Genomic DNA, 17,627 nt, shown 5'->3' on the forward strand with positions numbered 1-17,627 from the left:
TTGGGTTTGGGCCCTTTTGTCCCAGCCGGGTCGTTTCCGGGCTGCCCCAGGGACCCCCTGGGAGGATTTGCACGTGGGCGTGCCGACTTGCACAGCCTCCCCGGTCTGTCTTCTGCACGATCGGAGAGCCAGCTGTGTGTGTGACACGGGGAAGGTGACACAGCTCCCGGGCAGTCAGAGCTGAGTAGAGTGCCCTGTGGACGCAGAACAGAGGCACAGGTGTCCAGGAGACACGGAGACCCTCCTCCACCCCAGAGAGACCCCAAGGTATCTGGTCACCAGAACCCAGAGATGCCTGGGTCAAACAGACAGAGGGCGAAGCCCCAGGAGACTCACGCGGATTGTGAGAGAAGCAGGGACTCCCACAAAGCCTAGGGTGAGAGAGAGAAAACCAACTCACCCAGAGGCACACAGGGAGGGTTCCCCGCGGTGTGCTTGGGGAGGAGGTGGGCAGGGAGCTCTAGAGTGGAAAGGAGTGTGTGTAAGAGGGAAGGAGAGACAGAAAGAGACAGAGGTCTGTGTGTGTGTGCGTGTGTGTGTCTGAAGGCACAGCCCCAGGTGACTGGACACCTCTCTCTGGGGCTCCAGCATTGGGCGGGCAGTGGCCACTCTGACATGGAAGTTCTTCTGTGTCCAGTTTTCCGAGGAGCAGGTCCCAGACCTCAGCCCACTTAGCCCTGGGGTGGGGCTTTCCCAAGAGAGTCGGGAAGGGTCCCTGTGAGGCCCTTGTCAGTGTCCCTGGGGCCATGTGGGAGGAAAGCCAGAGGAGGCGGCCAGGCGCAGCGAGGAACGAGGAGAGCCTTTGCAAATGATTTAATCTCTGGGTGCCTTTGTTTTTCCTTATCTTAAAATGGGGAGAAAGTCAGTACCCATCCATGGAGCAGCCTGAGAGCCAGAGGAGAAAGGCAGAAGAGCTCTGAGCACGGTCTAGGAGGGGGCTAAGGCAGGGGAATATAAATGCGAACCAGGGCGAACTTCTTAAACAAATAAATAAGACTGTATTGAGACTTGGCTTCCATTGTTGTGTGACCCAGGGCTGGTGGCCTTACCTCTCTGTGCCTTGGTCGCCTCATCTGCAGAACCGGAACATTGACAGTAGCTCCTTCTGGGTAGTTAGCAAATTGTGAATAATTCTTAGCCTGGTTGTTGTTATTGGGGGTGTTCCCTCATCCCTGGTGTTTGGGGTGCTGGGGCTGAGATCCTGTGGGGCTCAGCTTGACAGGACCAAGCTTTGGTGGAGTGAACTCAAATAGGGGAATCAGCTCACCCGAGACTTGGGGCAAGTCGCCTCCCCTGGGCACTCTGGTTTGCCCTCACCCCTAGGTGGTGTGGAAGAGAACGTAGCTCAAAATCCTGGCACCTACTTCACAGAGCAGAGCATCAGGTTGGGTTGGAGGGGAGCCTCCTCTGGCCCTCTGACAACTCAGAGCCAACTTGCTGCCACACGGGAGGGTGGTGAAGTCTCAGGGGCGCACCCCGCCCCTCCACCCGCCAGGCGTGGTCCCGGGTCACCCTCTGCAGACAACAGAGCCCCCTGAGGGCTCCCATCCCGCTTGGGGTGGCCTCTGGAGCAGGGGCCCGGCAGCCAAAGGCCTGGGTTAGACTCCCACCTTTCTGCCCCGGCTGCTGTGCGGCCTCTGCGCAGCTTAGTGACCTCTCTGAGCCCCTCTTCTCATTTGCGTGATGGTGAAAATAAAGATATCCCCACCCTCGGGCCGCTGTGAAGACTAAATAAGAACAGTGTTACTTTAGAGAACCATTGAGCGCCTGCTGTGTATCAGCACCGGGCTACGGAGCTGCAGTGCTGAGCCCATTTCGCAGACCCGAGAGCAAGAGGCAAACGGCGAGGGCTCCGTAAACGTGGCTTTGCTTTAAGACACTTCTCTCCTCCTTCCGAGGGCACCTGTGGGGTCCCAACTCCGGGCTGCCATTGGCAACTCCAGGAAGGAGAGGGGAGGCCGTTGGCTCCTGACCCGGAGGCTCTGCTTCACGTCCCCCTGCCCCAGCTTTCCACCCTGCGTAGTAACAGAACAGTAGTCTCCAGCCTTTTGGGCCCTGCCCTGTAACCCCCGCATGGGGCAAGGGGGCTCCGAATCACTTCCACCACACCCGCCCCAACCCGATCCCACCCGCTTCCTGGCACTGCTCCCCAGCAGCCCAGTTTCTGAGAAACGCCAGGGACGGAGAGCGGCGGGGCCTGGCCTGGACATCTGCACTCCTCCAGGGCGTCTGTTTTGCTGGGAGTGGGGGCTTATTGAGACCCTCGACTGCCCTCCCGCAGGGTGTTCAGGGTAAGTCTTCAGGGCCACTCTTTTTGTGGACTTAAATTGGGACAGGAGGACTTGGGGAAAGGCAGACATTGGAGAGCCCCGGCTGAGCTCCTTGGGGACCGTTGGGGTCCCCGTCCCCCCAGGAGCAGACCTCCAGTGGGATCCCTTGGCGGTGGCGGTCCTGACCAGCCCAGGCAGTAGGTCTCAAGCTGGGGCAACTGCAGAGCTGCCCCAGCGCCGCTCCTTGCCTTTTAAACTGTGCTGTGTCTAGGGGCTTCCCTGGTGGCGCAGTGGTTGAGAGTCCGCCTGCTGATGCAGGCGACGCGGGTTCGTGCCCCGGTCCGGGAGGATCCCCCATGCTGCCGAGCGGCTGGGCCCATGAGCCATGGCCGCTGAGCCTGTGCGTCCGGAGCCTGTGCTCCGCAACGGGAGAGGCCACAACAGTGAGAGGCCCGCGTATCGCAACAAAAATAAAAAAATAAATAAGTAAAATAAAATGTGCTGTGTCCCTTTAGGCTGTACTTACGTTTGCATCTCAGTCAATGCTCACCTTCCTACCGGCAGCTACCTGCCCCGTCGAATTTAAAAATCAAACAGAGGTGCAAAGATAAAGTAGTCACTCACACTTTCTGGTTCTTTTATTTTGAAACATGTTTTCTCAATGCTCGAGAGACACCAAATCTGGGAACGATTTGATCACACACAGGTCCTAGCATGGGTTCGTTTTTAAAACTAATTTCCTTGGGGCACTCGGTTTGCATTTAAGTACTTCATTTCTGTACTCCAGCACCAATTAATTTTTATCCTGGGTACTTTTCTTAATAATTAGAAATCAATTACATGCAAAAAGTCTCTATAGCCCTGACATGGGAAGACCGGCTATCTTAAAAAGTGTAAACCTCAAAATATTTTAAACATTTTGTTATATTCCCAAGGTCAAAATCGATCTTTTTATCTCCGTTCTCCTCCCACCTCCCTTTTTCCTGTTAAAGTTTGAGAATGAGTTAGGTCCACGTGGCAGCTGCAGGCAAAGCTTCCACGAGGTCATTGCCACCCCACCCCTAAATTGGGCGAAGACCCATTTAATTCGCCATGAAAACTAACTCATTAGGAGTCAGATTTGCCCCTTTTAAGAGACCGCTAATGAGTATCCTAACACCGCCTTCGCCATCGCCTCCACGTTTTCTCCGCGTTTCTTGCAAAGCAGCGTTTTCTGAAGAACGTCGCTTCAGGCTGGCTGCCTGCCCTTCACCGCCGCCTACCTGCCCTAACTTCTTTTCTCTCTCTCCTTTTTAAGCAGCCGAGACTCACTCTGGCTTTGCGAATCTGATTCGAGCACTGTCTAGTCACCTCCCAGAAAATAACTGTGGAAGGCTGGCGTTCGGCCGAGACGGCGCTCTCACTCGCGCAGGAAGCCGAGAACGCGTTTCCCTCCGTGCGGACCCGGGCCCACGGGGCTCCGCGTCACGCACGTCACCCCTCGGGGTCGGGGCCGCCCCGGCTGCGACGTGGCTCCGCGTCCACCGAGGCCCCGGCGGCGGCGGCGGCGGCGGGAGCGTCCCAGGCAGTCCCGGCTGGTTACTGCCGCTCTCGTTCCGCGACGAAGCAATTATTTTAACCGTGGTTTGGGCTAATGATGGGTTCTGCTTGCTTGAACACGGTGTTTATTTTACCTCGACCATCCCCGGGGAGGGGGCGTGCGCCCGAGCGCGGGACGCTGGAATTGCAAATCCGAAAACTCTCGGGCTGGGGTAGGGTCTTGGGAGGTGGGGTCAGTGAGCTCCCTTTTCTCGCTCGCTTGGCCCTGCCTGGGTGGGAGCCGAGGGGGAGGATTCGGCCTTCTCCTGCGGGCGTCTAAGCGGAGAGGCCGGGGGCTGGGGCACCGGGGCGCGCCCGGGACTCGCGCTCGTGGAGAGGTGCCTTCTGGAAGCCAAGCACGCGCGCGTCTCCGGGCCCCGTCGCCTCCCTTTGACCGTGGTGGGGACTGCCCAGTTTCGGATACCGCGGGCACTGGGCGCACGAAGGGAGAGGGGCGGATGAGAAGGGTGTCCGCGCTGGACTCCGGATGCTACCTAGGGTGCCGCTAGAGAGTGAGACGCCCAGGTCAGACTCTAAGGCTCATGAAACTGGGGTACCTCGAAGTGTTTTTTTGTTTTGTTTTTCTTTTTTTCCTGCAAAACCGGGAAATGCACTTAAAGTGCATAATGGCTTGGGACGTGTCTATAGTGCATAATTGCTTGGGACGTGTCTATACGGGTAATGGGAAATAGCGGAGACCAAAAATTATGTAGTAACATTAGGTAACAGGAAAAAAGAACATCAAAGGTCTACTCCTTGGACAATTGCAACTACGTTGTTTGGGGCCTGAATTATACGGGGAACTGGCTCTGTTCTTGACCTGCCTGTGCCCGCAGAGACGGAGACTGGAGCCGGGGCCTGGACCAGTCGGGGAGATTTCCCCTTGCCGTCTCCAAGACCCTGTCGATTTTTAATTCGTGCGGGTGCGGGGCCCGAAATGGGGGTACAGAGCGGGGTGGAAGAGAGCGAAGCTCAGACTCACGACTCCGGGCTGATTCTCGGTGAGCTCTGATTTGGGGCGGGGCGCGCGGGAGGAGACCCCGCTGGCGCAAGGACAGCTTGCACACGCGGACGTGGGGAGCGGAGGGGCCAGGACTGCGTGGACGCGGACGCGGGAGGCCAGAGCACCAGGAGAGCCGCCAGATGGTCACCGCGCCCGTTTACGCTGACGGCAGAGACTACCCCATGTTATTGCTCTTCCTTCACCAGGAGCCCACCCCAGGCCAGAAGTCCCAGGCGGTAGGCCCACCTCCACCCCCGCCCCCGGCTCCTTCGTCCACCCCTCCAGGCGTCCAGCTGAATGGAGGCCGTGCGGGTTCCAATTCAATTAGCTCGCTGCGAGGCCGCCGCCGGCGACCACCTCCTCCTGAAATTAGGGCCTTGCGGGCGAGGGCGAGGGCGAGGGCGAGGGCGGGGGCGAGGGCGGGGGCTGGGCAGGTAAAGAGGAACCAATTTGCCCCGAGGCTTTATCTACAAGTGGCTTAACTAGGAATTTACATTGACAACTCAGCACCTCCGTCGGGACTCTGGTGGCGGCCGGCCGGGATGACAGGCTGAACTGTGGGGGGCCAGCCCGAGATCCGGGAGGCCTCAAGCTTCAAAGCCACCCAAAGGCGGCCTCCGCCTGGGCCCCGCGCGCCGCGTGGATGGCGCGGACCCGGGCGCCCCCGGCGCGCCGCGAGGGCAGGGGTCCCGGTCGGCGGGCGAGCGCGGGCCGGTGGGCGCTGGGCCGTCTTTCCCGGCAAAGTAGGTGGCCGTGTATATTTTTGTTCAAGTGGTGTTTATGTTAATGAAAAAAGGGATGGAATTACAAACAGCCCGCCGATGGAGCTTCAGCCGCCGGGGCCTCGCGGTGCTCGCATCCCAGGTCCAATCAAAGGGCGTGCGCCCTGGGCCGCTCGGACTCTTAGCAGGACCCCGTCCTCTTTCTTCTAACTGGATGAAATTGTCATGTCTCCTCCCCCCACGGTGCAAAATCGGGACTCTCTTTGTTATCATCCCCCCCCTGCCCCCGCCGTCCGCAGTAGCACAATCAGGTTTCTGGGTAAGAAAAACCCTAATTTAAGTCCTTCGACGCCCGTTTCTAAGAGCACCCAGACAGTTCCTCTGCGACAGTCAGGGGTAAACGCAGCCTCCAGCCTCCCTCTGCCACCAGCCTTTCCCTTGTCTCTTTTCTTTTCAAATAATATAATTACCCCAGGCTTTGACATTTGTTTCCTGGCCGGGATGATTTTTTCCCTGGGGAGAAGCAGTTGGCTTTCCAAAGGCCACCCCAGTTCCCCCATCCCAAGAGAGTTTTTCTCCTCTCTTTTTCTCAACACCCACTGCCCGCTTTTCTTCCGTTGCCTCAGAGGACGGCATGTGCTGGCTTTCGCCTCCTTTTCTTTAGCTGAATGAAAACTGGAGTAGGAAAAGCAGGACCCCGCTGGAGAGATCCCCCGACCCGCAGCCATCAGGAGGGATTCCACTGCTCGGGGGGCAGCGGGCAGCGGCGGCCATGGCCGAGGCCAGGTGCGGTGGAGCAGGGCAGCGGGACTGATGTGGGCTCTGCACCCCTTGGGGATCACAGCCGCGCGCGTCCTCTTGGAAACACGCCCCCAGCCCCTCTCCAAACACCGTGCATCGGGAGACTGGCAACTGTGTAACCAAATGGAGAACTCAGGGCCTTGTCTAATCTCCTAGAGGACATTGGGCTGGGAGAGTCTAGTTTCCCAGTAGATCCCCGCAGCTCTCCAGCACGCTCTGCTTGTGGAGATGCTGTGCTCCTACCTTTCGGGATCAGTTCAGCCCACTCCCAGTCCTGTGTGCAGGGTGCTCGGCCGCTGCAGATGCCAGGCAGTGGCCTAGAGAACACCACGCCTGGGCTTCCAGCCTGGTAGGCGGGAGCTCCCAGCAGCATCCAGGAGCCACTTTCCCTGGTTCTGAACCTCTGCTTCCCGGGTGCTACAAAGTCCACAGACAATACTCAGATAGGCTTTGGGGGCCAGGCTCACCCCGAATCAGCAATCCGCCTGGCACCCTAGCAGTAAAGAAGTCGTGGGAGCCAAAGAAACAAAACTCTTTCAGGAAGAGAAAAATAGGGAGATGATTACTTGGCCCTTAGAGATGTGCAGATAGAGGCTTCCTCAAGGGAAGGGGCGGACCCTGGTGTACTTCCCGGGTCTTAGGTCGAGCTGTTGGGGGGTGCGGATCTTAACTCAAGACCAAAGGATCTTGGGGTGGGAGGTGCAAAACTAGGTGTGTGGAAAAGCAGCCCATAGCTTTCAGTGCTGTGCAGAGTCCCTTACACACTCCCTCCCAAATAAGAACCACCAAGATCGAATAAATTGGGCGCAAGTCACAGTTATCGACACTCCCTTCTTTCAAGCAGCTGTCATTTGTCAAAGCCCTCCGTTCAGCTGACACTCCCTGGATGGCTTTTGTAGCCTTGACCTTGAGCAGCGAGAGGAACATCCAAGAGGCACGACTGGGCGCACCCTGCACTACCACAGGCCGGAATCCGCCCCCGCTCCTCCCTCCGGGGCGTGGCGGTCACAAGCCACGTTTTTTCATGCAGAGGCACCGGCCCATCGCCCACAGGCAGGTTGCTTCGCGGAGCCCCTCCTGACTTGCAGCCCAGCTCCGGGTCGCATCACCAAGTCGTCTGCCTGCTCGAGTTTCTTTCTTTCGATAGCCTTCAGCAGGTGCCAGGGCGCCCTCGTTCCCGGGTCCCGTCTCTCCCCTCGCCCTCATCAGCCAGGACAGATACAGAGGCATGTGTCGGGGACACTTGAAACCGGTGTCTAGTCTGTGGCGATTGGTGGTGACTCTTGTCCCAAGCCTAACGCCCAGCAAACCGGCCTTGCATTCTGCCAAGGGGGAGGGGGGCGGTGGTGGGAGGGTAGGAGTGGCTTTTTTCTAGGGGACTTTGGAAAGCAGGGTGCAGGCGGAAAGAGGGAGTTAGTTGCAAGAGGGCCGCTCTCCAGGGTCAGCAGCCACCGGAATCCACCCACACCCAAGGGTTCCAGGGCGGCCCTGGCCAGGGACCGCATGGCCGCCCTGGGCTCCGGAGCCTTCACCCTCCTTTGCGTCTCAGGCGCCGGGGGAGCCCCTTTCTCCGACGCACCACTTTCTCCGGGACTGGCGGATGCCAGATGCAGAGCCCTGAACTTGCCTGCGAGCTGGCGGGGGCCCCTTCTGCACGTCCCAGCCATTTATTCCATCCTGCAATTAAACCCGAGGTCACATATCTCCTTAACGACGCTATCAGGCCAGGGGCTCATTATGGCGTATATTTAGGCATAAACTACGGGTTAGCGAGGGGGAGATGAACATTATTGTGTTCTGGGAATGAATCCTTTGAGCAGAAACCGGAGCTGTTATTTACCAGAGAGAACTAAGTACAGGCTCCGGCTTCCAGGCGACCCCAGGCGGGACAAGCTGCGCTCGCAGGCCCTCCCCGCCTTCACCTGCGCGCCCCTGCCGCAGGCCTGCCACTGGCTCCCCGGGGCCAGAAAGGCACGGCCTCAGGGCGCCCCGAGCAGCCGCACAGCAACATCGAAGGTGCCCGTGGAATGGTCTGGAGCTTGGTGGGGTCGGAACGTGTGGCTTCTAGAGTGATTCTGTTTCTCCTGTGCAGCCTTAGGTGGCTTACCTAACTTCTCTGCGCCTCATAGCCTCATCTGTAAAATGGGGGAGAAGTCAGACCTTCTCTCTAGCGGCTCAGGAGAATTAAATCTGACCCAGGGGGTCAGGGGGTGAGAAAAATCATGAGGATGCTGATAAAAAGCAACTTTATAGGCTGCTGGAATGAATTATGAATGAAAGCACTTATGTAAGGCTGGGGGAGACTTGGAGTCCAGGGTTGGACGGAACCCAGTTTGAATGAAGCCCAGACCATCACCAGCTGTGCCCACTGGCTTGAGTAGCTTATTTTCCATGTCCAGGCCCTGGGGTCCTCATCTTTGAATGCTACCTGACCAGAGTTGCCAACAGTAGCTGAGATGCTGCTGTATCCAGTGCAGAGCTTTACAGGAGGGAAGATGCTCAAACATTATCTCACTTCCTGCCCCCCCACCCCCCAATCCGGGATGTCAGGGTGGCCCTGGTTGGAACCAGAAGCTTCTGTATACGCTGGAGATGCTCAAGTTGGCCCCTGCAGTGCAAGGGAGACGGAGATTGTGTGGGTCAAAACCACCCCACATTTAGCCTCTCAGGAAATGACCAAGTGACCCACGGGCTACAAATATTTGGACAGATGAGACAAGGGAGTCCCCAGTCTAAATGTTTGCCCGAGGCTTCCGAGGAGGCAGATTAATTGTGAGGCTGCTGGGCCCCCTTCCCAGGCCGGGCAGGTGTGGCCTGGAGGAAAGTGGCCGTGGGCCCTCTCCCCTGCTGGCCAAGGCCCAACTTCCCCGGCCTCCAGGCTGGGCAGCACACCAAACTCCCCATCCCTTCCCATGGACGTCCTGCCCAGAGATTCTGAGAGCGCCTGCCAGATATTAGATGTGGGTTGTGTTGGGGCAAGAGCAGATCCCCCAGACCTTCCTGATGAGCACACACACGTCCAACAAACAGATCCCCTACTCTGCCTCCTTAGGGCAGACCCTCACCGTCCTGGCGCTGTCCTGTCAGCTCAGCCAGCCCCCTTCTCCCAGGCGGCCCATCTGACATGAGATTGCAGGGAGTCCTGGGGGTCCTCCTGGACTTCCGTCCTGGAAAGGGGAGGGCACCAACGCTCTCCATCTTTACGAACCATGGCCGATTCCAGAGGTGTTTGCAGTTCCGAGTGGGAAGTGCTGGATGGCAGTGCTGGTGCCGTGCTGTCCCTCACAGCTCTGCGATCGTGGCCAGGTCCCACCTGTCTCTGAGCCTCTGTTTCTTCTTCTGGGCAATGAGGATCCTCAAGAGGCCAGGCCTTCCACTTGTGACATTCGATGTCAGACCCTCCTTCTCAGTTTGAGCAGCTCTCTCTCTCTAAGGCATCACTCCATCACTTTCAGGAAGCACACACCAGGTACTTCATGGGCATTTAATCCCGAGGTGACGGGGATCCAGGCTTTTCGGATGGCCCAGGGGCTGGGAAGGGGCACAGGGAGCAATTCAGTACTTAATCACACGGAGTCCTGATTAAATGACGTCACAAGGTGTAACTTTTGTTGGTCAATTAATATAAATATATATGCGGTTTATTGCTAAGGGGAAATGTGCAGTGAAATCTTGAGTGTCTTCGGGCTGCTCACTGTATTACCCAGGAACTCCACAGGGCAGAGACGGCAAAGAATGACGCGGGTGGTAAAGGCATAAATGCATCCGCGGATGTGTCCACACATAGTCCTTGGCCTCAGGTGGGTCCTGAGTCAGTGCCTTAGACAGGCTGCGGTTGCCTTGGAGACAGGCTCAGCGCACAGGGCTGGGCTCCGTGCTGCCATTCAGGTTGTGTTGCTGGGAGGGTCTCCCTCCGAGATGACGAATGCCCTCAGCCTGACACGCCCTTGGAAGCACAGCGCCCGCCTGCCACTCACAGCGGAGACTCTGCTGCCCAACAGCGTTTATTTCATTAGAAGCGTGTTTACTGTCCGGCGAGCTGGCTGCTCCGGTGGAGAGCCCGACCTACAACATCCAGTCCTCCAGTTGTGCTCTCCAGGCCTTTGAAGTGGCAGTTCCTGCACAAACTAAGTTCTTTCTGTTCAAAAAGGGTGTTTCTATATGCTTTCTTTCCCTGTGAGAGTGAGATTGAATGCCTGCCTGTGTCAGGCTCGCTCAGGCGGCGGAGGAGATAGCAGAAGATCCGGAAGGATTAGGCTAAGCAGACAATGTTTTCCCTTCGGGGTCATGTTTTGGTGTGCTCTCTCGGGTTAGCACTGCTTTCAGCAGCTGACGTGTAGGGAGACCGACACCGGCCACGGGGAGCCTTCATCTCAGGAAACCAGGACCATGGTCCCAGGACAGCGGTGTTTATGGAGCACTTCCTGTGCATCAGGCACCAGGCAGGCACCATGTTCTATGATCTCATTTAGTCCCCAAACAGCCTTGTGAGAGAGACTTTGAGATCACTGTTCCCATCCTGCAGATGGGGTCATGGAGGCCCAGAGAAGGCCGGGCTTGTCCACCCACAGAGTTCTGAGCAGTAGAGCCAGGGGCCAGCACAGCGTCCTGCACCAGAGCCTCAGTCCCCAGGGGTCCTGGCTCTCCACTCATCACCACCGACACTGACCCCAAGATGCAGGGTTAGGAGCTGTAGGTGGTGGTGCAGGAGTTTGGGGCCTGGTGTGGGTAGGTATTAAAATAAATGGCCTACTTTCCACGTCATGTTCCTAGTATTCTGAACATGTTTGAATTCGGACCACGCTAGAATCGCTCCTGAAGTTCTAAAAATCGCTTCTAGAAAAACCGAGTGCGTCCGCGGGTGCTCTTATTTGCGTCTTAGTGTCTGTGAGGCATCTGGAGCATTTTTTTTTTTTTTTTTTTTTTGCGGTACGCGGGCCTCTCACTGTTGCGGCCTCTCCCGTTGCGGAGCACAGGCTCCGGACGCGCAGGCTCAGCGGCCATGGCTCACGGGCCCAGCCGCTCCGCAGCACGTGGGATCTTCCCGGACCGGGGCACGAACCCACGTCCCCTGCATCGGCAGGCGGACTCTCAACCGCTGCGCCACCAGGGAAGCCCCCTGGCCTTCTTCTTTTAAACCATGTCATATAGCAGAACTAAAGAGTTTCGTGTTTACTGTTGTACATAATCATCGGAGCAGCTGGTCAACCAGGTCTTGTAGTAAACACATGGGTAGGAAGGTGAACAGTCCAGGGAGCCACCTGGACATTCCAAATATCTGGGTGCTTCTCAGTCTTGTGGTGGAGTTTCTAGGTGGTGGGCTGCAGTCTCCTGTTTTTCTCAGGTCGTTCTGGGGTCTGCTGAGCTGTCTGTAAATGCGGTGACCGGCTATTGCATCGTCACGCCCTCTTCATCTGTTCAGACATCCCAGCCACAGCAGGTGATAAGATGATACCCTCCAAGTGTTTTATACAGACTGGGACTTAACACAGGGGCTTCGGGGCTTCCAAAATGATCAGGTGGCCTGTAACTCCTACAGGCCATAGGTTTTAGTGGGCCCTCCAGAGCTGACCTGCCAAGAGAGCTACCTGGCAGGAGGTTGCCACTGGTTCTGCCGAATTCAAGAACAGCTATGCCTGCCATCCAGGATCAGGAAGTCACCGCCCATTGCCTCCTGCCCCCTCAGGGTGGGTGACTGGAGGCTGGGACACTGCCACACCTGCAGAGCCCAGCAGGAGCCGGATCTGCTCCAGGCTGCCTTCCTTCTGCCTCTGGCTGCATCTCATTGGCTGTATCTCATTCCCAGCCAGCCCTTGGGCTACAAGGGAGTATGGGAAATGTAGTTCTTTATTTTCTGGACCAGGAAGATACGTGTGAAAAGGGGAGTGGATGCTGGGAGCCAGCCAATCACCTGCAGCAACACAAGTCCCTCCCTCCCTCTGGGTCCATAGCACTGGCCGAGCACTAGTCCAGGTGCCTGTGATCCGCTGGAGGTGTTGGCGTCTGTCTCCCTGTACATCATCGAAGCACACGCTAGTTCTGTATCATCACTCCGCCCACTATCCACCCATGTATTCATTCAGTGGATATTTACCAGGCACCAGGCATTGCCGTGGTGGTGAACAAGGAGCTTCCATTCTGCTTGGCAGGCCGTTAGCAACAAGAAATGACACATCAACAGAAAAGCTAATTTCAGATGGAGCGAAGTGCAGTGAAGAAGTAAAACCAGGAGTGCGGTGGAGTGATGGGAAAGGAGGGCTCAGCTGAAGTGAGCCGAGGCCTGATGACAGGGAGTGGGACAGACAGTAGTCAGCGTGTGCAAAGGCCCTGAGGTGGCGGCAGTGGGCGGACTTCTGGGATCCACCAGGAGGCCAGGGTGCCTGGGGGGGGGGGGAGGAGAAAGCAGAGAAGACTGAGAAAGTAGAAAAAGAGTGGGGAAGGGTGGGCAGCGGCCAGGTGCTCCTGCCCGTCTGGTGGGACACAGAAAGTAGATTTTATCCTAAATGTGATGGTCGACTGTTGAAGGTTTTTGGCAAAGAAAATGGCTTGATCTGTGGGTGGTTTTAAAACACATCTGCAAATTCTTCGACGCCTCTTCTCCCAGAAGGGATGGAAGGTCTGTATGCCCCTCTCTGGAACCTGGGTGGGACTTTCAGGCTGCGTGAACAATAGGATGTGGTGGAAGTGAGGTGTGTGATGTCCAGGGCCAGGGGAGCAAGGGGGCAACTTTTGTCTGCCTCTCTCGGGACACACGCCTTGAACCTGGAATGGCCTTGAAGGGAGTCGGCTCCTCAGAAGCCCCGTGCTGGAGAAGCCACGTGAAGAGGCCACATGAAGATCAGAGGGCCCGGAGCCCCCTTGACTCCAGCCCCCGCTGTTCCAGGCTCCCAGCCCAGGGGCCAGACGTGTGAATGAAGGAGCCTGCAGACGACCCCGCCCGGCCCCCACGGCACCTTGACCACATGAGAGAGCCTAGCTAGAGCCATTCCAGCCCAGCCCCGCTCGGGTTCCCCACCCACAGACACTGGGAAAAATAATAAAGCCACTGCGTTTTGGCATAATTTGCTGTGCAGCAGATTACCCGAGAAAAGTCTGATTTACATTTTTCAAGTAAGCTTTGTATTGAAATATAACCTCTGTACAGAGAAGTCCACAGATCAGCCCGGTGAGTTTTCTCAAAGGCAACGCACCCTACAAGCAGCGTGCAGATCAAGACCCAGCAGCCCATCCCCCAGGAGTCCCTTGTGCCCCCTGCCGGTCACTGCCACCCTGCAATGGACTGAAAGTCCCTGTCCCCCAGATTCCTGTGTTGAAATCCTTACCCCAGCGTCATGGAGTCGGGAGGCGGGGCCTGTGGGAGGTGACCAGGCTGCTCTCCGCCCTCAGGGGTGCCTGGGACACCGCGGTGTATGCGCTCCGTGGAACACGATGCAGCAGAGAGAGTCCTGCCTTGTGCGAACCCTGTACAAATGGATCATAGGGGCCGTGCTCCTTTGACCCGGTGTCTTCACTCCGCGTCGTGTGTCTGCACTCACCCAGGTTGTTGCAGGGAGCCGTGCACAGCTCCTTCACCTCCATTGCTACGCGGCAACCCATCGTGTGGTCGGACCCAGGCTGTGTATTCCTGCTGCTGTTGAGGGACGTCACGGACTTGGTTCCAGTTTGCGTCCATCACCCATAGGGCTGTTGTGAATGTCTGGGATGTGCCTTTTGGTGGATGTATGTGTGCATTTCTATTGGACATTGTTTCCATGTCTCTTAACGCGTAAGAGACCATCCTGAATGTAGTGGCTTAAAACAATAACCGTTTTCTTCTTTCTCAGGATTCTGTGGATGGACTGGGCTCAGCCGGGCAGTTCTTCCGCCCTGTGATGCTCCAGGGCATCACCTGGGCTGCACGACCGAGCTGGCCTCTCTCCCAGCCGGTGCTGGGAGTCCAGCTGAAACTTTTGGTCAGAGTACCTCAGTTCTCCTCCCTGTGGCCTCACCATGTGGTCCAGCTTCTAATGATAGGTGCCTGGATTCCAAGAGGAGGGAAGGAGAGGCTTCCAGCCTTTTTAGGACCTGGGCTCAGATGTCCCAGACCATCATCCTATTGGCCAGAGCAGTGAGAGGCCCAGCCAGGCTCCGGAGAGGGAAATAAGGTCCATTTCTGGACGGAGGACTGTCCCGCACCTCCAGGCTGGTGACGTTGTTGGGGACCACCTTTGGAGCTCATGAGTGAATTGCGGGTTGATCGGCACTCGAGCAGGACCGCTCCGGTCGCTGTGGGGAGTGGATCGTGCGCTCAGAGTGCACCAGGACTTAAGGATCCCCTCAGGGCCCTTCTCGCCTTGACCTCAACCTCCACATTAAAGGTCAGCCGTCTCGGGGCCCCTGGATGTGAGCGGAGAGCGAGTGAGAGTCCAGAGCCCTGTGGCCTGCATCCTGACCGGCGGCTGGGGAGGTGTGCTGAACTTGGTCCCCGGCTCCTGCCTCTGGCTTGGGCTCCCAAGGGCACGCCCTCCTCTGTAAATCAGACTCCTCCGTAGAAACGGCCCACACTTTACCCCCAGCCCAGATCCTGCAGTTCAACACCAGCGTGGGCATAAACTAACTCTCACGTTTGTCCAGCGTGGAGCACTTAGGCTGTTCGTCAGCGTGGGGCTTGGGGAACCTGGAACTGGGGGTGACCTAGGTGTCCCTCTCTAGGGGAACAGACTGGACCACAGCGGTATGTGCGTGTGGTAGGCTGCCGTGCAGCACTGAAACCGTGGAATGAAGCTGCTCACGGCAGCATGAACAGATTTGAAGCATATGACCCTTAGGACCAGGGCGGAGACAGTGTAGTGCCGTGAGCGTGAGCTCCGCCTCTGGAGCTATAATACGAGGGTTCAAATCCCCGCTCCCCCACTGACCGTGACCTTGGGCAAGTTACTTACCTCCCGGGGTGTTTACATCTTCAAAAATATGCAGGAAGGTGGACTCACTGCACGGATGGCTGCCACTCGCCTTTCCCAAGGGCAGCCCCCAAAAACAGGACAGGGAGAGAGGGGCGCAGTTAGGATGCTGAGTGCTCGCCGGAAGTACGGAGAACCACTGCTTAGTGATGGTAGCTCAGACCTGCTGGAGACGGCACAGCGGAGCAGATTCACGCCTGTTGTCTTGGTCGTTTATCCAGCTTAGACAAAGATGGGCAAAGACGGTTTTGTTTTAAAAAAGATAGAGAAAGACACACAGACCGGAGAACACCACGCAGAGCAGGACACAGAGAGACACAGGGAGAGGCCACGTGACGACGACAGAGGCAGAGACTGGAGTGAGGCGTCTATATGCCAAGGATCACTGGTAACACCGGCGGCTGGGGGGAGAGGCCTGGGATGCTTCCTCCCAAGCAGACCGACCCTATGCACACCTGGACTCCTGCCTCTGGAACTGTGAGGGAATCCATTTCTGTTGTTTTAAGAGCCCCAGTTAGTGGTACTATGTTATGGCAGTCCCAGGAAACTCGTACAGATTTAAGTATCTAATTGTTTGTATATATGTGTGCTTGTTAAATAAAAGATATTTATAAATCATTGAGCAGTGAATTAAATTCATTACATTGTATTGTTAAAAAAAATGATGTTATCTATACATTTTCTATGCTTGTAGAGAAAAAATCCAAGTCTACAGAGGGTTCCTCTTGTTTTAATTATTTCATTCCTTTAAGCAACAAACAATGTGGCTAGAGTAAACAGAAATTTTCTTTGTGTGTGAAACAGAAAGGGTAAAGCATCCCTCCAGCATGCAGACAGGGCTCAGCCTCTAGACAGAGTCTTGGGTGTGGCAACGTCTGTGGAGTTTGGGGGTCTGCCCGTTTCGTGGGAAGGGAGTGGGGCCTTTTCCGAGAAACTCTCCCGGCGCACTCGGTCCCCAGGCAGCCACGCCAACCGCTCCCCAACTGGCTCAGGGTGCAAGCCGGGTTCGAGGGCTGCGCTGTCTCCCCGCAACCAGGAGCTCCCACCCTCCAGGCAGGACTCTACCGCTTGTGAGCCCATCTGTCCCTGAGTCTCGGGGCACGCCAGTCGGAACCTCCAGCGGTTGGCCCTTCTGTGTGGAGCAAACAGCATCTGTGCCTTTGAAAACTCACCAGCGCTCCTGGAATTCCCCCACAGGCCTCTTGTCTGCAGTCTGGCCTGAAGGTGGGAAGGTTTCAGAAAATTCCAAGGAAATGACTGTTACTGTTAAGAGTCAGAAGTGGTGCTAACAGGATGCTGAGGGCCTGTCTTCTTGCCTTGAAGACCAGGCCAGGCCACCCAAGCAGGATACCCCGGGAGCATGGCTTGATGGAGCAAGACACAGGAACTCTTTGTATTGGGTCAGAATGATGGGGACTCGTCAGAGACCCCTGACGATTCTTTCCTGCTTGCTCTCTACTGGGTCCTGTTAGGTTCCTGAAATGGACTTGCAGTAAAACTAATGATTACATAGCTGTTCACCAGTTTCTAAAGCTGTTTCTGGGTATAATTATGAACATCACCAATAGGGAGACAGAAAAGGGCGCCAACATATTCTAAGTCCATAGCGCACCAGGCTCTTCTTTTAATTTTCCCAACTTGAGTCAGAATGACCCCATTTTACATTTGGGGAAACTGAAGCTCAGAGAAGTTAAGGAGCTTGCCCAAGGCCACACAGTGAAGACAGGACTTGTCTGGGCTTTGAACCCAGGTCTCTGATTCATGGGCAGATTGCAGGTCCCAGAGACACGCGTCACAATCTCTCGCATTCCACACGCTCCTCTAGACCTTGCCGCCCTCCTCCCATCAAGGGTAGAGTCGGAGCGTGTCCCTTTGATTCTGGGCAGGCTCTGTGACCACCCCGACCAGAAGGGGACAGCAGAAGGGAGGGGATGTGATTTCCAAGGCTTTGGGACGCTCGTCCCTGGAACTCAACCACCATGCTCTGAGGAAGCGCAGGCAGCCTGTGAGAGCCCCATGTGGAGAGGACCCAAGGTCCCCCGGCCCATAGCCCTGGCCGCGCTCTCTGCCACGTGGGGGCTGCGCCATCTTGGAAGTGGGTCCTGCAGCCCAGTAACCGTCCCTGCTGAGCCCTTAGCCCAGGTCGTCTACTGAATAAATGACTGTTGTCTTAGGCCGCTGCCTTTCAGGATGGTTTGCTACACTGGAAAAAAAGACTAAAGGTGCGGAAGCCCACTCCACTCCAGTGCCCTCCACGGCCCCCGGTTGACCCTGTGGCCCTCTGCTCTGCGTCGCGTTCTCACAGGCAGAAGCA

The sequence above is a fragment of the Orcinus orca genome, chromosome 20, assembly GCF_937001465.1.
Source record: "Orcinus orca chromosome 20, mOrcOrc1.1, whole genome shotgun sequence".
Taxonomy (NCBI): domain Eukaryota; kingdom Metazoa; phylum Chordata; class Mammalia; order Artiodactyla; family Delphinidae; genus Orcinus; species Orcinus orca.